General features: G+C 39.9%; 1 protein-coding gene across 1 annotated transcript in view; it reads right to left on the reverse strand.

The window, feature by feature from the left end:
• The window catches only part of FAM83B (family with sequence similarity 83 member B), a 51,095-nt gene extending 45,720 nt beyond the window's left edge, over positions 1-5,375 (reverse strand). Inside the window, exon 1 of the mRNA XM_063313534.1 lies at positions 5,177-5,375. The gene's annotated coding sequence lies outside the window, so the exon portion shown is untranslated. The remainder of the gene's footprint in view (positions 1-5,176) is intronic.
• Between the last annotated feature and the right edge of the window lie 625 nt (positions 5,376-6,000).

Genomic DNA, 6,000 nt, shown 5'->3' on the forward strand with positions numbered 1-6,000 from the left:
TTTGTCATCAGGCCTGGGGATCCCATGGAAGCTTGGAGCCCATTAAATAGCTGGTATAAGTTTGATTGCATGTTTCCCTGTCTTTTATTATAGTTTTCAACTGTTTTCAATGGATAAATTATATTGCTTAGTTTTGCTTTAATTCTGTACACCGCCCAGAGTCACATGCAAGTGAGATGGACAGCTATATAAATTCAATAAATAAATTGTTCTAGAGCAAGCTGATTACTTAGAGTTCTGCAGAGCTTCAGATTTGATCCCAAACAAGTACTTTCTACTACGCAAGGGCATGAACAGTGTACCTGTTCACAGCTCTTTAAAGCAAATGTATATTTTTCCATGATCACATGGCAGCTGCATAATCTTGATAAAAAATACAACTGCTTTAAAGAACTGCAGGCAAACAGTTGCTGTGTTCTCATTCCCACATGCTCCAGATCACCTTTCTGGAATTGAATCTAAAGTAATGCACAGCTCTAATTACTAACAGGTGTTCTTTTTATAAGTGGTATTTTAAGCATGATGGCAATATATACTTTACTATTTCAATTTAGCATGCTCAAGGCAGCTAACAAACATTATAATTTAAAGCAATTAAAATCCAATTAAACCAGCAACTAGAAAGATTAATCCACTTAGAAAGTTTGCTGAAGAGGTCTTCTTGATTCCTTTCTTAATGTTGCTGAAGGACGGTCAGTCACTTCAAGACATTTAAGTATGCATACTATTGGTAGATGGCAGATTTGGTAAAGAGATTCCTGGGAAGCTCAACAAGAGCCTTTCAAGGTTTCCTTTAACCTAACCCTTAACTCATATATACAAAAGTTACTTGCAGATAATCTGTAAACATCTTGTATAAAGTGTAATTTCATGATGGATGCAGCTCCATCCCTTAATCTGGCTCTAGTGTTATGATACCAAGCATTTTCTGTTTATCATCTGAATGGGAATACAAGTGAATAAATTAAAATTGAATTTTAAAAAGTGCATGATAATGCACATCACACCTCGCTATGCTATAACGATAGACAGGAGTATAGTTTTTGTGAATCACTTTAAGATACAAAAGTATGGAACTTTTCTTTTCGAGTATCAAGACCTGACTAGTGTAAAATGCTGTATGTTGGGCTCTCCACGAAGGTCACTAAGAGCTCCAGCTGCTACAGAATGCAATCAAGGGCCTTCTTCTCTTAAAACCCCAAGGCACTGTATAGTTAGCTTAGCTTAGCCTTACAGAGATTTTTAACCAACCTGCTGTGCCTTAACATGAAGTACAAATCAAGCTACTATGACTTCTTCAACCAAACATACTTTAAAAGTAACCTAGTTTAGAATTGTGTGAAGTTAGCCATGGTAATGTTCTCTACCAGCTATAGCAATCACTAATTTTCAGTAAGAAATACCATCATTCCCCATAGCATAAACAGTACGAGCTTACCAAGGGCATGAAATACACAATACTTTTCATTTGTTCTACAAACAGTAACTGCTACACAGGATGATTTAAAAGAGATCCACAAAGCTTTCAAGAAGATATCTTTAGGACTACATTGTAAAAGACCAAAAACTGGCAGCTGAAAAAATATTAGTAACATAATTATGAAGATGTACATCAGGGAACAAAACAAATCCATTTAACCTTGAACGACAAAGTAATTCCCTTCTTTTGCATTCCCCAAACTGAACTCTGTCAGCATATTGGCTAACGAGAAAAGTTCACCTCTCACCTGTGACAAAAACTCTCTTGGCTGTTTTAGGCAACTTATATCATCTCATCCTTAGCTGTACTTTACATTGAACCGTTATCTATAATTGTTTGTGCATGACACATTTAAATGAATGCAAATATTAAATAGCCTGTCGAAACACTGCCTTCCCCAGAAAAGCCCAAACAAATCTAGACTTTAACCCTTTCCCTTCCATGACTTATTACAATTAAAGATTTCTATTCTATAAAGGTCTATGGTGGTATGGCCTTGGTTGGTGATTACTGTGTCTTGCTTTGCAATGTGCAATAATCAGTCCTGTTCCATTATTCTCATGCACCTCCACCCTTCATGAATACACTGTACTTCAATTAATGGGTGTGAAGCTGGGAGTTTGGCAAAGGAGTTCCATACACACTTTTATTTACAGTTACAGCTATTTTAGCCCCTTGTAAATTTTTTGAGGTAACAGATACAACAGAATAAAGAAAAATTCTCTAATTTCACCTATGGAACACTAATACTATTAATCTTTAGCTAGGGTATATTTTATCTTTTGATTATTTTCCCAATGAACTCCAAGAGAAGCACTGTTTTCAATACAGAATATTAAATTCCTGTCTCAAACAAAAAGATTAATGACCGCTGCTAAAACAAGCAGACTGTAAAAACCCTGATATCCCTGATATCCATTGTGCTGGATGTTGTTGTCCTATTTTTTCATCCTTTTTCCAAAATATACTTTTTATGCTGTTTGCCATGGGAAAGAAAAGAAACATGCAAACTCCAGGGCTGTTATATTTCCCTCCACCCCCATACCAGACGTATCTTAGAGAAAGTGAGTTTTGGGTCTGCTTCCTCTCCCATCTCAGTACTACACTGAGTGGAACAGCACTACCCATGGTACATCTGGTACCCTGGCAAGGAGGTCTCCATGGGTTGAAAAAAATAAAGGAGATCTGCTATATTGCATGGCTTCTAGATTTTCCTGAGGATCACAGGACTGCAGCTTTTTCAAAACATCAATAAAGATCAGGTTAGTGCAACGTCTAACACTTGTTTCCATTGAAGCGTTACTGATTTGCATTATAATAATAGTTCACCACTAGATTACTTTTAGTTGCTTTTTGCTACATAAACCCTTATTACATTATAAGAACTACATATAATCTTTACACATGAATAAAACTGATTATTTTATTGTGAATCATGACCTTATTTACTCTGCTTCAAGGGTGCAGAAGACTAAGCTGTCTTGGGGTGGAGTCTTCCTGTAAAGTGTACTGAGATAGTCTCAAAGTAGAAAGAAACTGAAGATTTGGCTCGCCTTGACTCTCTTGGGTATAAGAGGGAGAGAAAGACAAACTCCATCAGGCTTTCAAGATTCTGTTATTATCGCCTATATGAATAAAGTGATATTTATTTTAAATAGAGTTCTAGTATTTCTTGCAATGTCTGTATATTGACCTGGTCTACCTCAAAGGGCTGACACTATCCATGTTTGAGATAATAACGTTCTTGTCTAACACACTCATTTCCACTGAAGCTTTACTGAATGTCAGTTCAATAATATATCTCCACTAGTTTTTCTGCAGCTTTTGTGCTATATAAACTCATACCTTTAGATGATTAGTGCTACCTATAATCCTTATACATGAATAAAAGAGAATTTTATTGAGAATCTTGTCATTATTTACTTTGTGCCAAGGGAGCAGAAGACCACACTGTCTTGGGGTGGATATCTGAGATAAAAAGTTCTTGTCTAGTTTCCTCATTGATATATCCTAAATTGTGAAGGCCTGAATGGAGGAAGAGGTCTTTTTTCTTTTTTTGACCCTGAGTTTTCTTCTCTAAAGAACTGAATAGAGCTGCTTAAGAGAAAAAAGCACCACAATCCATTTTTTCCCTTCATAATCATTAAGGGATCTTTAAGCTTCTCATGGTATAAGTATCTAGGTTATGTCATTTAAAGATACGTAAATAAAACAGCTACATAAGGCACAAGAAAAAATAAATAAAATTGAGCAATTTCTGCAAGAGTTAATGCAAGTTGGCCAAAATATCTAAGAGGCAGGATGAAAATATAATAACAATCTTGTACAGCCCCATTTGTAAGGGCTCTATGCTCACCACCCTAGTCTCATCAACTTAACTAACCTGCAAGCCTTCCTAGCATACGGAAAAAAGAAAAAAAAAGTATAGAAAAACCAAATGTTCATCATAAACTGAAATACCTCATCCTAACATGATTATTTAAATGACAAAACACGTGTTTGAGAGATTACTGAACTAGGAGCATATTCATTGCTTAAATTTCTATCCCTCCTTTCATTCAGGAGCTCAATGGCACAGATGCATGCCTCAAACCTTACTGTGCCCCAGTCATGGGGTCAGTCTAATTCTAAAAGCAAAAAAGGAAGCCTGGCTTAAAAGCGCCACACCCAGCCCAGAAAGGTATCTCCCCTATCTTTTCATTAGATGGCAACATTTTTCCTCCCAGCCAGACTTGTCAATAATAGTAAGGGAAATGGGGGGAGAGAACCCTAGTTGGGTAAAAGGGCCTGAGGGAGAGAGAAAGAGTTTAAAAATCCTCCCTTCCCAATATGAAGCTGGAAGGTAACCTTACGGCCCACTGTATTCGAAGGTAACCTTGCCCAGATTTCCAGCCTGCATAGCATTCATTCTAAGTTTCACCTTCGCAATCGAAACACAGCCAGTTTAAACAAAAAGCAAACCTAACAAAGCGGCCCAAAATCTCCCCAGAAAAAGTAATAGAACTCTGTGGAAACGTAAAGCCTAACAACTTTTATCTGCTTTCCCTTAACCGTCCGTGGGAGGCGAAGAGATGGCCAGATTCGATAAATAACACTTTTGCCTTCGCTAAGAGCCCTTCCAATCACAAAAAAGCTTTGGCCGGTTTATTTGGCCTCCCGCGCCTTCTTCCTTTCTTCCAGTTAAATCCAAGCTGCGTAACATCCTCCCCGCTCCCTCACCTAATTTAAGACATAATGGGGTGGCTTTTATTGTAACAGTATCATCTTGCGTTTCAAGCCAGCAAAACTTCCAGAGATTGCCAACACTCGCTCAGAAGCGACTCCTCTCAGGACAGCCCTAAGTAACCCCCACATTATTCTTTGCCTCTCTTCATTCCGAATTAGGACAACCACCCCTCCTCCTCCCTCCCCCCCCGCTTTCTCCTCTTTTAACACCAAACTCCAGCAGCACACACTTCCTGAGCAATGACTTGGTAACCAAAGCAGGGAATTCGAGTCGCACACCTTTCCGCCCGTCGCGCTGGAGGAGAGGGCGGACTGGAGAAGGCTCCCTCCAACGCTTCTCCGCGACAGAACGTAGAAATGAAGCTACCCGCAACAACAAAATAGAGTGTTGGCTGGGGCTCGTGCAAGGCGCGGACTCCCTCCGTCGGCCATCCGAGAGACCACCCCACAAGAACTCACCGCCTCACTTACTTCGCTGAGTCCCGGCGCGTGATAATCCCACAAACTGTTCCCAGCGCTCAAATGCTAAAACCAACTGGGTCTGTTCAGAAAAGTGCTGAGCTTCAAGTTGGAACACTGTTCCTCTTCCTCCCAGGTATTTCCCGCCCTTCCCTCTCTCTGGAGGTTTGTGGGCAGGGACGGGCGTGGAAACTAGTTCCAACACGTTAGGAGAGTTTACACACCGATCTCTACCCTGACGGCTGCCGCCAAAATTGAGGAGCAGGAACCTGTTTGAAGTTTGAACCCGGAGGACCCAGCCCTTCCTCGAACAAAGTACGACATGCCCTCTTCCCATTGTAAACTCCACAGCTGCTCCTTCGGAGTTGCAGCCCGGGGTGGACGTGGAAGGCGGGAAGCTCTGGACTCTCGCCTCGGCGAAGGAAAAGTGGAGCGGAGAGCAAGTAAGCTACCTCCAGAAAGCGCGCAGCAACCTCTCCGTTACTTACAAGAAGACACGCGGGGAATGACCCGGATGAGCCGCCCTCTCCATTTACTGCTGAGTAAGTAAAAGAACAGCAAGTCGAACCTCGTGTTTCTTAAGGTTTAAAGGAAGAATATAGGATTGCTCTCAGTTACGGCAGACGTAAATAAGAGCTTGGTAAAAAGAAAAAAAGGCAGAGTAATGACCAAGAAATTTAAAAAATACATTATCTTACTTTTGCATAATTCTTTTGAAACAGAATGAACTGTAACATCACATCAGGCTCTTTTTGGTAACATAATGGTGCAAAAAATTAATCCGAGTCATCTCCTATTTTTCTATGATTTTTTGCATACTGCTTGAATATCATAAT

Source organism: Candoia aspera, chromosome 1 (genome assembly GCF_035149785.1).
Source record: "Candoia aspera isolate rCanAsp1 chromosome 1, rCanAsp1.hap2, whole genome shotgun sequence".
Taxonomy (NCBI): domain Eukaryota; kingdom Metazoa; phylum Chordata; class Lepidosauria; order Squamata; family Boidae; genus Candoia; species Candoia aspera.